The sequence below is a fragment of the Esox lucius genome, chromosome 10, assembly GCF_011004845.1.
Source record: "Esox lucius isolate fEsoLuc1 chromosome 10, fEsoLuc1.pri, whole genome shotgun sequence".
Lineage (NCBI taxonomy): Eukaryota > Metazoa > Chordata > Actinopteri > Esociformes > Esocidae > Esox > Esox lucius.
Window position 1 is genome coordinate 19,893,164 of NC_047578.1, and position 17,717 is coordinate 19,910,880.

General features: G+C 43.4%; 1 protein-coding gene and 1 long non-coding RNA gene across 2 annotated transcripts in view; one reads left to right on the plus strand and one right to left on the minus strand.

Annotated features, from left to right (window-relative positions):
* Window positions 1–17,717, minus strand: part of LOC114828690 (BOLA class I histocompatibility antigen, alpha chain BL3-7-like) — a 593,411-nt gene that overhangs the window by 7,176 nt on the left and 568,518 nt on the right. The gene's annotated exons all lie outside the window — the stretch shown is intronic.
* Window positions 2,987–10,061, plus strand: LOC117594965. Its single transcript, XR_004576250.1, has 3 exons — window positions 2,987–3,054; window positions 3,794–3,871; window positions 9,524–10,061. It is a non-coding gene; the product is annotated as an uncharacterized LOC117594965 (long non-coding RNA).

A 17,717-nucleotide genomic window follows, 5' to 3' on the forward strand; every position in this document is an offset into this window, starting at 1 on the left:
GGCACCGTGGCACGGCAGCCGGAGTTCCTGTGGTGGAGGACTGGTTCCGGCGCGGTGGGGATGTCTGGGACGTGGCCCACTGGAGTCTGCAGCGCGGCGGGCAGCGGCACAAAGGTCAGGCCGACCGTCGTCTCAGTGAGGCTCCGGTGTTCGTGCACGGCGACAGGGTCTGGCTGTCTACCCGGGACCTGCCCCTTCACCTGCCCTGCCGGAATCTCAGGGTGTGGATTGTGGGGCCGTTTAAAGTCCTGGGGAGGGGGACCGGGGTTCCTTTTATCCTGCAACGTACAGCATCATGAACCCCTCGTCTCATGTCTCCCTTCTCAGGCTGGTGGGGGCTGGGCCCTTCATGAGGCGCGGCCACGGACGTTCTGAAGTCCCATTTGGACGTCACAGGGTCCCACCGTTTTCGGTCTGGTCCATCCAGGATTTGAGGTGTCGGGGGAAGGCTCCAGTACCTTGTGGAGTGGTCCTCGTCCTCGGGGCCGTCTTCTAGGCCGTCGACGCGATGCTGCACGAGCAGCGTCTCAAGGGGGGGGCACTGTCACAACTCCACCCGAGACCCTCCCTCCCCTTGTGGGGGGGCATCCCAGCTTCGTGTCTCTGTGTCACCAGTCTATTAGCCATCGTCCTGTTTCCCATGTGGACATGAACACATCCCAGACTCTCCTGTCTTATTACTCACACCTGTTTCCATCACCTCATCTCCCTGTGTATATTTGTTCCCCATCACCCAGTGTCTTTGTCCAGTATGGTCTGTTCCCATTACGTGAGTCACGTTTGCGGCGGCTGTGTTTATGTGCCTGTTTCGGTCTGTACTGTTTAAATTGTTTCTGTGCTTCTTTATTCTCTCTAGTCTGACCATTGTCTCAATATAGACCCTGGTTATCTGACTACATCTGTGTTTGGTTCCTGTTTATCCACACTGACAACTGCTGAAACGTCATCGCTGTAGAATGTTTATAATGTTGGATTGATTAAGTATCATTATTTATTCCTCTGTCTGCATTTTAACACTAAAAGTCGAGGCTCAAAAGTTTGGTGAACAAGGCATGAAGTAACGACTTACATTGATAAAATACATTGCACAGATTTTCTATATAAATCCTTTGCAGCCAAATCCCACCTCCACCAGTACATCTGACACCAGAGGTCCAAAACGCCTCATGACGTAATCTGAGTATTCTTTCCAAACTCCAGTCAGCTGTACCAAATGCCATACTGCCATAATCATCAGTGATATTATCAAAGCCCTTTCAGTCAGTGCATCACATTCAGGACATTCTTCCACTTTTCCATCACTCCTTCAATGTGTTTTACTATCTAAATACTCTCAGAGGAACCTGGACACCTCCACCCTCTGTAGGTCTCTCCTATACATCATCAGTCATATCTCACCTCCACCCTCTCTAAGTCTCTCCTATACATCATCAGTCATATCTCACCTCCACCCTCTCTAAGTCTCTCCTATACATCATCAGTCATATCTCACCTCCACCCTCTCTAAGTCTCTCCTATACATCATCAGTCATATCTCACCTCCACCCTCTCTAAGTCTCTCCTATACATCATCAGTCATATCTCACCTCCACCCTCTCTAAGTCTCTCCTATACAACATCATCAGTCATATCTCACCTCCACCCTCTCTAAGTCTCTCCTATACATCATCAGTCATATCTCACCTCCACCCTCTCTAAGTCTCTCCTATACATCATCAGTCATATCTCACCTCCACCCTCTCTAAGTCTCTCCTATACATCATCAGTCATATCTCACCTCCACCCTCTCTAAGTCTCTCCTATACATCATCAGTCATATCTCACCTCCACCCTCTCTAAGTCTCTCCTATACAACATCAGTCATATCTCACCTCCACCCTCTCTAAGTCTCTCCTATACATCATCAGTCATATCTCACCTCCACCCTCTCTAAGTCTCTCCTATACATCATCAGTCATATCTCACCTCCACCCTCTATAGGTCTCTCCTATACATCATCAGTCATATCTCACCTCCACCCTCTCTAAGTCTCTCCTATACAACATCCATCATATCTCACCTCCACCCTTTCTAAGTCTCTCCTATACATCATCAGTCATATCTCACCTCCACCCTCTCTAAGTCTCTCCTATACAACATCCATCATATCTCACCTCCACCTGGTGAAAAACACTGACAGAGTTTCCTCTACAGAGAACCTGAACCTCCACATCACTGCCCACTGCTCCATGTCTTCAACAGCTTCCGGTACCTTCCTGACTTGACTACATGTTGTATGTTTCTTCCTCTCTTCCTTCAGGCTGCATCATCTGCAAAATAACGACCTGCCGATATCTGGTTGTACCTGACAGTAAACATCATAGATGATGATGAAGAACAGCACCAGGCTAACCACGCTCCCATGCAGGGTTCTGCTCTCCACCATGTAGCAACACGACCCAGATGTCTCCACCCTGAACAGACCTTCCAGTTGTACCTCTACCTCCGAACCCCTCAGGTGTGATTATTAACCTCTATATCCAACATATCACGTCTTCTCTACATCAAAGACAATGTCTCCTTGTTCATCTGTCTTCCTAACCTCAATTCTAATCAGATCACTGGGTCCATAGTCCCCCTCCACTTCCAGATAAAGTGGTTCCAGACCCTATTTACCATTAAATAAGTTAGTCTCTCAGGCATCATTCACTCCATAATCTTCCATACATGTTGTGTCATTTTTATTGGTCTATAACTAGTTGCAAGAGCGTAGGAACCGGGGGGGACGTGTCCCCTCCAATATTGGAGACAGTCGCAATTGTCCCACCCAAACATTATACCGCGGAGGAGAACAATATTTTATTTTGAAATCTGTAACTCGCTTGCTTTTATTTTGAAAGCGCAACACAGCGTCTTGCCTCCGGCCCGCCTCTCAACGACTCAGGCTCAGAGTGCTTGGGAAGCGGGAGTCTGTAGCTGTTGACCGGCGACTGGTCAGAGGTAAAGATGAAAAGACAGCAGCAGCTCAATTTAAGAGATTTCTTTCTCATGGGGAAGAAAAGAAAGAAAGGGAATGTGAGTTGGTAATAATTTTGTCCAGGAGGATAATAATATTTTCTGTCTAAGTTGTTGTAGCAAAGTGGATTACTGTAGCTGTAAGTTTTGTTTTCACAGTAACTACAACCTGTATAAACGTCCGTATATTTTCATAGCTATAGAATGAACAAACGTGATAAAATATAAGCTTTCTTCTGGCTAAAAACATATTTAAGGCGTAGTTAGCTAGCTGTCTTAATTTTCATGTTTAATCCAACAAACGTTACAGTACTATTAGCTTGCTTGCTAGATAACAGAGTAGGTCCTATGGCTGTGTGAAAAGGAGTGAATGATTTGAAAGGAAGAACGCCTGCTAAAATTATTTGCGCAATCTCAATCACCATGAGGTCTACAAGTAGCTAGCTAAGTAATGGTCGTGCCACCACCAGTCAAGAATCGAGAGTATCTTAGTTTCTTGGTAACAATTTCCACACAACAGCTGGCAATTTTTTTTCTTCAGTTTAGATGTTTATAATCATGTAGATATAACTTAAGTCTGTTAAATATTTAAAGAATTTGGTTTATGCTATGTATTATCATGGCAGGGAAGTGACAGACATGAACAAACCGGCTCAAACCAACAGGTAAATCATTGATAAGTGCCACGCCAAGACAGACTGTTGATCAGTATTCATGTAAATCAGTCATTGAATAGGATCTCAGATAAAAGGACAGCAGCTGAATTTAGGATTGTACTGTATGTGTTTACTTTATGCAGAAGGGAGGCTGTCATACCAATAACACTGGTCAGAAAGGTAGCCAGAGCATGGGAGAGAGAGAGGCCTCAAACCAACAGGTAAGATGGTGAGAAGTATTAATTCAAGGTGGTCTATAGGAGCAGATTGGAATACTTAAAGCTGGACTAACACGCCTGACTGAGATGTTACCAACATCACTGTAGTATTATTTATTTAACAAGATGCACTCTGGTTACATTATCATCTATCTGAAATGACAGTATCATTTACCAGTGCTAGTTAGGACTATGGCATGTTCAGAAATCACTACTTTCTTAAAGTCAAACTGGAATTTCCATACTGAATGCTTGAGTCCTTTCAACACCTGGAAGGTCTCGGTTCAGAAAGACGACATTATTTGGGGTAACTATCTACTTGATACACTCATCCAGACATAATGAGTATTGCAAGCCATTGTTGTTGAAACAATTATCATCCCCAGTATCTTTTAACCAGAGCATGTCTATATTTAACGTAGTCATGGACAAAGAGAATCGAACTAGAAGTGGATTCTAGAAGTGGAAAAACATGTAGAACTAACATATTAAATAGACATTTTGGTGAATATATTAACATTCGCACTGTAGTCAAATGTGTCCCCCCCATATCAGAGTCACTCCTACGCCCTTGACTAGTTGGTCTGGTTGGGTTCTGCCCCGTCTTCCTGGTTGGTACCACTACCACCTCCTCCCAGATGCCTGGTAGTTTCCCCTCCTCTCACTCTGTTGAACAGGTCCAGTACCTTGTCCAGAACCTCATCACTGAGACGGACCAACATGACATAACACACCTCATCTCTCCCAGCCTGACCTATGACCCCCTCCGTCATGGTAAACGGATCATTCAGTGAATCATTCACCTCCTCCCTCCTGTCCAGTACTCCAAGCTGCTCTCCTCTAGGTCTTCTCCCCAACTCTGCTCCTCCTCTGACAGGTTGACTGAACTATGACCCTGAACAGATTACATCTCAGCCTTCTCCTCATCTGTAACTGACCTCTAATCGTTTATGCCGGATGATCCCACTGCATTCTGACTCTGCTCATCCTCTAAATCATCCCCCAGACTTCTCCCATAGGTGTCATTGTTCACGGTATCACAGAACCGGCGTGGACACACCCTGTTAACTGGACGTGTATCTCCTCACCACAGCCTGAGCCTCTTTATACTGGATCATGTTGGAAATGATGAGTCCTTTTAATACCCTGAATATGGAGCAGCACTGAGGAGTCTGACTCCTACTCTTCACTGCTCCTCCTCACTCCTCCGTCCACCATGGAACCTCCTTCCTCCTCTTGCTCCCTGAACTCTCAGGTCTAGCCTCAGTAGCTGCTCCCACTAACGCTGCTCTCACCCAGTCATTCTACTGATCCACCACACTCATCACCTACTCACTCCTCTCATGGAACTGATCCCACTCAGCCCTTCAAACAACCACCTGACTGACCCATTGACCAACACCTCCTTCTCCTTCCTCTGGCCTACAGTACACACTACGAGGTCATGATCACCTCCTACTGTACACACTACGAGGTCATTATCACCTCCTACTGTACACACTATGAGGTCATATCACCTCCTACTGTACACACTATGAGTTCATATCACCTCCTACTGTACACACTATGAGTTCATGATCACCTCCTACTGTACACACTATGAGGTCATGATCACCTCCTACTGTACACACTATGAGGTCATGATCACCTCCTACTGTACACACTATGAGGTAAAGACCACCTCCTACTGTACCCACTATGAGGTAAAGACCACTTCCTACTGTACACACTATGAAGTAGGTGTGCACGATATATTGACTCAATACCGTTATTACAATAGCATGTAGAGCAGGATCAGAATCGACAATGCAGCAGAAAGTACACATTATTCAGTTTATTTTGTGGAGAGGTGCGTCCGTTGGCTGTGTGGCTTAGTTCAATTTAGGGCCCAATTGAAACCGCTTTATAATGACCACGTTTCATTGGCCATTTGCCCTGTCACATGCAAGTGTGAGCGCACGTGTCCACAACTCGAACATACCCTATGGAGCATACCATGTGACGTGTGTGTATACTGTACCCGACAGCGTGTGAGTGAAGAGAGAGAGACAGCAAAAAAAAGAAAAGACAGAGAGAGAAAGAGACAGAGAGAGTGTCTTGAAACCACAGCTAAACAAATGCACATCATATCATAATCCAACCCATTCCTTAATGTGACACGGTGCAGTCAGAAATAACATGGTGCCTTCTGGGATTCCACTTTAGTAATGGAAGCTGCATGGAAGGACATCAGTAGGAAGGAACCCCTGGACCGTCTGTTTCACCCCCACTTTATTTTATTCCCACAGCATTTGACATCCTGAACCACCTACAGTTCAGGATTTCAACAATCATCCCAAACAAGGAAATATTGTAAATAGAAAATATGGTTCTTTAAAACAAACAGAGAAATCCTTCCCCCTGTTTCCGAGTTTTCAAAAGAATGGTGAGAGTTGAAGAACTATAGCCCTCTGACCAAAATAAATAACGAGATACATTTCAGTTGGTTCGTTGTCATTAAATGTGAGGGCCCCTTGCTTGTTTAGAATAGAGGTCTATCTGAATGAGTTTACGTTGTATAATAATAACTAATAACACCTACATAATTTATGTATATGTTGTACCTTTACCATTCTACTGAGCCTTAATGTCTTAGTTTCCTGGTTTGATTAGGTTTGAGGTTTGTATACCATGTTCTGTCTATTTATATTAATATGTGGAGATGATGTGGACATAAATTGGGACTCTTTTGCTTAGTCACTACATTTGTTAGTGAATGGTGATTCGCCCTCTTAATTATTTTATCTATTTATTTCTGCATCCGCCTCTCCACGTGTTATTTACTATGATTATGACCACGGGTGGTTGTTGGGTTCCTGCAGGGATGTGACTCTGCACCGACATATCAACCATGTGTATCTGGGGAAAGGGAGGGGAACAGACGCTGTAGGAGTTTTAGGGGGGGGTTGATTAGACTGTGGTGGTGGGAGGGAAACTTGGGTGAGCATAGAGTGTGTATTTGTTTGAAATGTAACCTCTTTTCTGCTTTATAAACCTGCTTGTACAGATTTTTTCTATATTTTCATCACTGTTGGTTACTTTTTATTTGGATTCTCATGACTAATATTCCAGTGATGACGTGGAATATACAAGGTGCTCACACTCACACGGAACAAGCAATATGTCTTGAGTTTATTCAAAGGAAATAAGTTATATTGCTTTAATACAGGAATCTCACTTATTGGAAGAGGAGGTGCATACATTTAGCAATTCTGCTTTTCATGTTGTAGCTTCTTCTTCTGCTTTGAACAAAACCAAAGGTGTGTCAGTTGTAGTCCGCAGGGCCTTGGATATTAATATGGTAATATTCTGGTAATGATGATAGAGGCAGGATTGCTTTTATAAAAACGATATTGTTTGGCCAAAGAATGGCTTTGGTATCTATATATGCTCCAACTATATTTGAGAGAACATTCTTTATCTCCTTATCTAATATATTGACTTAGTTGACAGATTTTAAGTTGGTCATAGGAGCAGACATGAATGCTATTAGAAATTCAAATCTAGACAGATCTAATCCAAAAACTACCAACTCACAAACTGTGGCTTCCATAGCCTTGCAATGTTTTCTTTCTGATCTTAGTCTGGTTGATCAGAAAATCCACTGGCAAAAATCAACCTTGCTTCCTCTCAAAAAAATAAGTCATGATATTGAGATAGCTGGCATACCCTGTGTTGAACATTTTAGATCTTGGTATAGATATTTACAAAAGTCTAGAAACAATTGTGAACTACACATATTTTCTAAATCAGGTTCAATCTGATTTAAATAGATGGACGCAGTCGCCACTCTCTTTCCAATCCCGAATCTCTGTCATTAAAATGAACGTGTTGCCTCGTATTCATTTTATAAGTTCTATGATCCTTTATGTCCAGTATTACGATATTGGGTATAAGCTTATATAAGCTTCATAGTGATAGTCAATATCAACTTTTATTTGGAATAGTCAAGCTATCGACATTACAGAGACCCAAAGCTGTTGGTGGATTGGGTGTCCCCGATTATACATTTTATCACTGTGCTTTTGTGTTGCGAGCAATTCCTATATGGAAAGATCCTAGTAATGATGTAACCTGGCGTTTAATTGAAGAGAAACTTGTTTTTCCAGGATCTTATTTACTCTGACATTCCCCTTAAGCCTGCTCAACTCTATTATGGACCTATTATTTCTAATGATTTATCTACTTGGAAATTAATAATGAGGCAGACCAATCCAATGTTATCTGGCATTACCATACACCATTGTTCTGAAATTATAATCTCCTAATAGGAAGGAGACCAATTACATATTACCAATGGAGCAAAAAAGGTTTAAATATACTAGGGGATCTTTTTGACTCTCAAGAATTGTGTTTTTATGGATTTACAACATAAGTTTCATTTACCTGGTTTTTCTTTATTCTTCTCCTTCAGCTACGTGCTGTTTTAAAAACCTATGTTGTACCTTGGTTCTCTCATTTATGTAACCATCCATTAACTGATTGGATGTATGCAAATTCCAAAACAAAAGGTGTTGTTTCACTTATTTACGCAAAAACTGTAGACGGTACAAACAAACCCCTAAATATTTGTGAAACCCGGAATACTGATTTGCCGTCACTACAGAGAAATATTCAGTGGGAAACGATAAGGAGTAATATAAGTGGAGCATCACAGAACCTTGATCATCAAATTATTCATTTGAACTTTATAAAAAAAGGTATGGCTAGCTGGTTTAACTGCAGCTAAGAAAATCCTTAACTTAAGATGGAAGCCTCCACACACACTATCATGGCATCTACGGTCTTTACTTTTCTTTATATTGTAAACTTAGAATTATCAACTGCTAGAATTCATAGTGTGAATGAAAGAATGTTAACAATGAGGCTCAATACAGGGGAAAATATAAAGTCCTTGTTATAGGCAGTGGTTTATAACAGATGTGTACATATATATATGGGTCACTTGGGTGGGAGGGGTGCTGTAGGAATAACTGTATATTCCCAGGATATCAGTCACAGTTTCAACACCATGATGTCCCCTGATTCCTCCACACACTCACTATGTGTCCATACATGTAACACTGTTACACTGTAGTGGTTCATTCCTGTAACCTCTCACTGGGGATCTTACGTTCCAGTGTTACACGCTGAGGTAAATCATCTCCTAACATACGTAGAACCGTCTGACTTTCACCTTCTTTCCAGCTGTTACACAGATTCATCTACATCCATCAACCTCCCAACAACAGTCACTGTCCTGGGAACTCCAGATAAAACCCCTATAACTGGTGCCTTGATACTAACATCACAGCCTGTCACCTCATATTCAGTCAGTATATAACCATTTGGATCAGGCCTGCCAGCCCCGTCTCTCATAGCAACAGAAACAGTGTTTTGATCCTGTATCTGTAGATGCTCAACTCAAAACACTGTTTAAACTAACCTTCTGTATCCCCTCTTCTACATACATATTCTTCCTCTCTCTCCTTCTCGTAACGTCACACTGGGTCAACATGTGATCCACTCATTCTATTTCCTGTCAATATTCCCTCCTTCCTGTTGGATGTTTCCCTGTCAGATGTAATGATCTGTTCAACCTGCTGTAAACATGGCTTCTCTCCTCTGGTCTTCTAGATGCCCTCCTCCATCTCCAACTGGACCCTGTATTCTGATCAGATGTCTGTCCTGAGTGTCTCTACTCCACTGCTCCTGTCATCTCTTCACCATCATGGTCCATATTATACATTTAGCCTGAACACAACAACCATCTTCTCACTACTTAGGGTCTGTTTAGTGATGTCATCAGCTGCCTCATTCCTCCACCCCAACATGGACCAGTACCCAAGTCAATCTAATCTGAACCCCTCCACCCCAACATGGACCAGTACCCAAGTCAATCTAATCTGAACCCCTCCACCCCAACATGGACCAGTACCCAAGTCAATCTAATCTGAACCCCGTCTGTCCCACTCTGTCATGTGTTTGTATCACCTCATAGAGGATGTCTTTATGATGAGATCTAAATGACTGGAGACTCATTACCTCACATGAGTCGGCCCAAACATTCCCTCTGTCCTGTTTTAATTCCCTCCACCCACTTCAGCCCTACAGTACATCCATCAGCTCTGCTGTGTAAACAGCCAGGTGATCCGTGACCCGTTTCCTGACCCGTATCCCATTATAGTCCTACAAACACTGATCCGGTACCACTGGTCCTTGAGTCTATAGACACGTCATCCTGATACACAGAATCCAGACATCTTTTAAATGAATCACATGAGTCGACTCCCTCCCCATCTTCACATATTCTTCCCACTACCTCTATATTAAGTACTGGAGGTTATCATGGTGGACTCCCTGGAACAGACACAGTGGGGCTGAACTCCCTTCCTTACATTCCCACCTCCCTGACCTGAGTATCACCCCCCACCTAAAGACCATGTTATTTCCTCATGTTCCCATCATGCCTGTAGCACCTGTTTCATAGACTGGGACTCCCCATGTCCTTGTAGGTTGACCCAATAATTCATTACCAGGTTCAGTCTCCTAATCTACAGTGGTCTCTCTCCCACCTCCACCAGTACATCTGACACCAGAGAGGTCCAAACGCCCCGCTACATATTCAGAGTCCTTGTTCCTGGAGAACATCTCATTATCCAACAATGTCCTGACAGCTGAACCAAACGCTACCCTGCCATAGTCTATTACAGATGTTATCAATGCCACACACAGGGTCTGACGTTAACGATGCCCGCTGGTCCTGGGCCAGTAAAAACACCTGACAGGCAAGTGGATGTCATCAGTATCTTTCTCATCAAATTTTCTAAGTTTTATTCGATAGTTTGAAACAAAATTGGGAAACATACCCAAAAGAATTCACAATAACACCTTGCTTTCATACTTCCTCAACTCATCTCGTGATGTTGTCAGTAGGCACCACTTGTTTCAGCTGCCCTTGTGCAGGTAGCCCAAGTGTTTTCACTGACGTGTCTGAAGAACAATATTCTCATACCCAAGACACACAGGTCATCATTACTGAGTTATTCAGAAATGTCAACACTTTTACACACATTAATAAAATGTCTCCTCCAACCGTCCGACCAGCACTGTAGTTTCATGAGAAACACAATGTATAGATAGACTTGCTTTGTTAATATCAACAGCATGTGTGTGTTTTAATAACAAGTCATATATTAGTGTCTCTGGTTATGGAGGTAAGTAATATTGTTTTGTTCAGTCTCTCCCTCCCTCTGTTAAGACTGACCAGATACAGACAACATCAATCCAGTAAAATAAGAAAGTTGATAAATAATGTCTTTCTGTTTACTAACAAGTAATAATACACACTGTCAATAACCAGTGTCATCTGGTACCTCAAGTTAGTAAACATTCATTAACAAACATCAACAATGAACTGACAGAATTGGTAAATGCTGTTGTCAGAGGCAGCTTTCCTCCCGTCTGGACTATTGTAACTCTTTGTATATGGGAATCTGTCAGTCTACCTTGTCCTGCCTTAAACCTGTTCAAAATGCAGCTGTTAGGTTTCTAACTGGTACAAAAAAGAGAGAAAGCATCACTCCTGTACTGGCCTCTCTCCACTGGCTACCTGTTAAATATAGGATTGATTTGAAGGTTCTTTTATTTGTTTTTAATGTCCTACATGGATCAGCACCCTCCTATATTTCAGACCTCTTTAGCCAACACTCTTCCTCAAGGACCCTTAGGTTGTCCAACAAACTGCTACCTTTATATATTAGGTCCTCTACTAGTAGCAATGTTTTTAAATCCCACCTTAAGGAAAAATGGCTGGACCTTTCTTTTTTCTTTAGCATTTGAGTCTGCAAATGGGTATGAAGTTCTGTTTATGTTTGTCATGTCCTATATATATGTTTAGTTGGCTATATGTTTTGACTGTACAGCACTTTGGTCGACATAAGTTGTTTTCGAAATGTGCTTTATAAATAAATTTGACTTGACTTGAGAACTGAAATCCTGATAATTCTGTTCTAACCCTAATAGTCTTATTGTGGGACCAACAGTCTACTGCTGTCAGGGTCGATGAGACAGAACAATAAAACAACTTGAACTATAACAAAAGAAACACTGAACATCTTGACAAGACAGAACAACCATAACATAAAGCAAACACCAAACACAGACCCACCAGATACACTGGGAAAGGAAGAACTGAAATAGGAACAGTGATTATGGAAACAGGTGAGGCTGATAAACAACAGAACAGGTGTCTGTGATCCAAATCAGGGAGAATCAGTCCAAAGGCAGCAGCCGCCACGCCCAGTGCATCACCGAAGCCCACGGAGTCGTACGGAAAAGGGCTCCATGAGCAACCAGAACAGCCGACCCCAAAACCCAGAACCAGAAGTGTGGGCAGGTTCCTGTGGTCATACTGTGCTGATAGTCTGGGGGAGTGGCCAAGTTCCTGCCATGGGGTGTCCGCCCAGAATACGCTCCGCCCTCCTCCACTAACCTGTCCCCTTTCCAGGGAGTCCTTGGTTTTCAGCCATCATGGCACCGTGGCACAGCAGCCGGAGTGATGTTCCTGTGGTGGAGGACTGGTTCCGGCGCGGTGGGGATGTCTGGGGCGTGGCACACTGGGGTCTGCAGTGCGTCGGGCAGCAGCACAAAGGTCAGACCGACCGTCGTCTCAGTGAGACTCTGGTGTTCGTGCACGGCGACAGGGTCTGGCTGTCTACCCGGGACCTGCCCCTTCACCTGCCCTGCCAGAATCTCAGGGTGTGGATTGTGGGGCCGTTTAAAGTCCTGGGGAGGGGGACCGGGGTTCCTTTTATCCTGCAACGTACAGCATCATGAACCCCTCGTCTCATGTATCCCTCCTCAGGCTGGTGGGGGCTGGGCCCTTCATGAGGCGGGGCCACGGACGTTCTCAAGCCCCATTTGGACGTCATAGCGTCTGGTCCATCCAGGAATCGAGGTGTCAGGGGAAGGCTCCAGTACCTTGTGGAGTGGTCCTCGTCCTCGGGGCCGTCTTCTAGGCCGTCGGCGCAGTGCTGCAGGAGCAGCGTCTCAAGGGGGGGCACTGTCACAACTCCACCCGGGACCCTCCCTCCCCTTGTGAGGGGGCATCCCAGCTTCGTGTCTCTGTGTCACCAGTCTATTAGCCATCGTCCTGTTTCCCATGTGGACATGAACACATCCCAGACTCTCCTGTCTTATTACTCACACCTGTTTCCATCACCTCATCTCCCTGTGTATATTTGTTCCCCATCACCCAGTGTCCGGGGCCACAGTGTCGCCAGACCCCCCCGTCTCAGTTCCAAGGTGTTACGCTGCTATATTATTGTGCTGGGGGATATGAGGGATGTACTACTAACTTTTCTCAGTCTCCTTCAGTTTTAAATTTTAGGAGGAGATGAGGTCCTGGTCCACACCTGCGGATTACCTGGTTTGGGGGGCCCGTTGCTGTCCCTGTCCTTGTCCACCTGGTCATACTTCTGACCTAGTCTAAAATCAAATAGACTCTGGATTTAGCCCAGAGAAATGTATTTATTATTCCAATTGGACTCTTACAGTTTTTTTCAGTCGCTAACAAGCGTTTGTCCAAACAGTAGTCACATTTTCAAAACTCTAAACACAATTAGCACAGCATCGGTCTTTTCTGGCCATACCATTCACACATTTAATGTCGTTTTCACACAATATGCAGTCAGTGAACACATTTCCACAATGCTTACATTTTCTTAACAGACAAGCTATACCTCCCAACAAAATTATGGATTGTTTTTGTAGTATTTACAAATGTTAACACACAACATCCCACAATAGCAAAAACAATATTCCAAACCTTAAATACAGTATAAAAACCTCTGCTTCTGAAATGATATCAGTTCAAAAACAAAATATATCAAAAATATATCTCAGCTGATAATAAACAAACAATTGAATAATTGACACAGCTGATTTATGTTTGGTGAATTGGGCCAACCACAGCTGATTCCAGTCTGGCTTAGACTCAGTGGCAGGGGCTTATTTTTTCTATTACTATAAAAGGAGGACTTTAAGGAGTGATGTTTTTGGAAACAGTAACAGAAAAAGACAAACATTGTAATGTCTGGACGAGGAAGAGGAAGAGCAAGGGGCCCAGGGAGAAGACCAGGTCCAGTGAGAGATGCAGAAGGAGGTGCAGTGAGAGGTGGAGGTGCAGTAAGAGGTGCAGTGAGAGGAGCAGTAAGAGGTGCAGTGAGAGGAGCAGTAAGAGGTGCAGTGAGAGGTGGAGGTGCAGTGAGAGGAGCAGTAAGAGGTGCAGTGAGAGGTGGAGGTGCAGTGAGAGGTGCAGTAAGAGGTGCAGTGAGAGGAGCAGTGAGAGGTGCAGGTGCAGGCCCAAGGAGAGGGCAAGGTAGAGGTGTAAGAATGCGTGGTGGTGGCATTCCAAGGGCTGCAAGAACAGTAGTCAGTGATGAAATTCGTGCCACTATCATTGACCATGTAATCAACCACGGTCTCTCACTAAGAGAGGCTGGTGAAAGAGTCCAACCCAATTTGAGTCGGTCAACGGTTGCCTCCATTATTCGCATCTTTCAACAAACCAACAGGTAAGTATTGCATTTTACATGGTTTGTTTCTATTCTCATTTGACATGTCAATAAGGTCATACAGTAATGCATATGTTGATATTTTTATTTTTCTCTACAGAATGCAATGTCTTCCACCCTCTGGGGGAAGAGGAAAGCTCCTCAATAATGATCAAGAGCTTGCCATTGTAGAAATGGTTGTTGCAAATAATGCAATTAAACTGCATGAAATCAAAACTAGAATTGTGGAGGACCATGAGATATTTGCCAATATAGAAAGCATCAGCCTCACAACCATTACGCGGACATTGTCCAAACACCGAGTGCGGATGAAGCAGCTCTACACTGTTCCCTTTGAAAGGAACAGTGAGAGAGTCAAGGAGCTACGACGACAATATGTCCAGGTATAGTGTATATTCAATTCAATGTCCAGTTATATAACCTTTGCACTTTGCAAGTAGGTTACCTACACAGTAATAGGTTACAGTACAGTATGGTAGACACAGTAATGACATGACTTAAACTTTGTTTCAGAGAGTTATGGAATTGGAAGCCAACCAGGCCCCTCATGAATTCATTTACATCGATGAGGCAGGATTCAATCTGTCCAAAAGGCGTTGACGTGGACGAAATATAATTGGAAAAAGGGCCACAGTTGATGTGCCAGGACAGAGAGGGGCAAACATTACTATGTGTGCAGCAATGGCAAATACAGGATTACTCCTTCACAGATGCCAGGTTGGACCTTATAATACTGAGCGCCTCCTTGCGTTTCTTAATGATCTCCACCAGCGCCTGGTACCAGAGCAGGGTCAGGAGGGTGAAAACATGAGGACCTTTGTAATTACCTGGGACAATGTTGCTTTCCATCATTCACAAGCAATAACAGCATGGTTTGAAGTCCACCCAGTACTGGTGAGTCTCTTCCTTCCACCCTATTCACCTTTCCTCAACCCCATAGAGGAGGTCTTTTCTGCATGGAGGTGGAAGGTTTATGACCATCAGCCACATGACCAGATGTCCCTACTTGAAGCCATGGATGCTGGATGCAGGGATATCACAGTTCAAGATTGCCAAGGGTGGATCCGACATACCAAGCGGTTTTATCCCAGGTGCATCGCCTTAGATGATATCAGATGTGATGTTGACGAAAACATGTTGCCTAACCCTGAAGATCGCAGGGATTAGATACATACATTTTGTGCCATCTTTAGTTCCCCCCCTTTTTATTTGGGCTTTTTGCTGGTTTTTTTTGGTCAGAATGCTCTTGTGTTTCATGGATATTTTGTAAATAAACCTTGAAAATAAAATAAACCTTGTCTGTTCTACTGTACCTTCTTTGGTAAACAGTTACTGTAAGAAATAACTGATTTGCTTTTTACTGGAATGCGTTTGAATGTGAACATTACTGTACATGTGCACATACAGTTCCAAACCAATAAATTTAGTGTAAACGGTGGATTGCATGTTACCTGAAACATAAAAATCTATGCAGTTTTTATAATTTTAACAATAGCCAGAATTTTGAAACCTGGTGTACTTCGTTTGACTGCATGTACCTTGTGAAGTGAAAACAAATGTTACTCTTTGACAGAATTATTTCATTTTGATTTCCAGTGTTTTGGTAAAGTTAGTGTGTGTAGAGAAAAACATGTTCTGTTTTGAAATTAAGAGTTAGTATATATTTAACAAAATGTGTTTTGGAGAAGAAAATGAACAATTTGGCCAATTGTGTTTTGTAGGTGTGAGTCTGTGTTAAGAGTTATCTAAAGTATGGGTGAGCGCTTGTTAGCGATTGAAAAAAACTGTAATAGCTCACCCGGCACAGCCAGAAGAGGACTGGTCACCCCTCTGAGCCTGGGTCCTCTCTAGGTTTCTTCCTAAAATTCGACCTTCTTAGGGAGTTTTTCCTAGCCACTGAAATTCAACACTACTGTTGTTTGCTCCTTGGGGTTTAAGGCCGGGTGTCTCTGAAAAGCACTTTGTGACAACTGCTGTTGTAAAAAGGGCTTTATAAATACATTTGATTGATTGATTGAGTGTCTTTGTCCAGTATTGTCTGTTCCCATTACGTGAATCACGTGTTTGCTGCGGCTGTGTTTATGTGCCTGTTTCGGCCTGTACTGTTTAAATTGTTTCTGTGCTTCTTTACTCTCTCTAGTCTGACCATTGTCTCAATATAGACCCTGGTTATCTGACTACATCCATTTTTGGTTCCAGTTCATCCAAACTGTGACAACTGCTGAAACCTCATCGCTGTAGAAAGTTTATAATGTTGGATGTGATTAAGTATCATTATTTATGCCACTGGCTGCATTTTAACTCTAAAAGTCTAGGCTCAAAAGGTTGGTGACCAAGGCACTTACATTGCTGAATAATATTGCAGCTTTTCAGTATAAATGCTTTGTAGCCAAAAATGTCAGCGTATTTTTCAAAATCATAGTAACAAAATGTAGCTTATGAAAAGATGTACATACATTCTAGATATATCTCCCTCCTTCACCAGGTGAAAAACACTGACCGAGTCCCCTCTACAGAGAACCTGAATCCCCACCTCTCTGCCCACTGCTCCACCCCTTCAATATCATCTAGAACCTTCCTGACTACGTCATCTTGAACCTCTTCCCATCAGTCCTGTCTTGTCAAGGTGTCCCTCCATTGCTTTAACTATGAACCTGATCCTCTCTGTTTGGAATCAACTTCAGTAGGTCTATTCATTGTTCCTGTAATGTCACCAGTTCTGTTGTCTGTTTATACCAAGTCTCCATCTTCCTTCTTGTTATCCAGTCAATGTTCTCCTAACATTCTCTCCAATGAGCCACTGTCTCCCCGGGTCAGAACCAGCCTGAACCAGTCAGAACCAGCCTGAACCAGTCAGAACCAGCCTCACTGCCTCAGAATTAAAAACCTGTCTCCTCCTCCACTTGTTGACCTCCACTGTCTGGGTCATGGTTTGACACATTATGGATGTCCCCACAACTACAGCAGTCTGGTTGGATGTCCCAACACTTATACATGCTGTCCTCCACACCTGACACACCTTTTCCTTACATTCTGCAGCCTTGTGACCAAAACTCTGGATGTTGTAACATGTTAATGGTTTCGGTACATTGGAACTCAAATATCCTATGGCTCCCTTGTTTGGTATTAGTCTGCCCTCGACATATTACAGAATAGACTGTCCATCCTCACTTCACCCCTTCGATGCTTGCATTCTGTGCACTTTCACACAACGTCCTCCTTTCAAATGTTTATTGGCTTCATGTCAACACTGA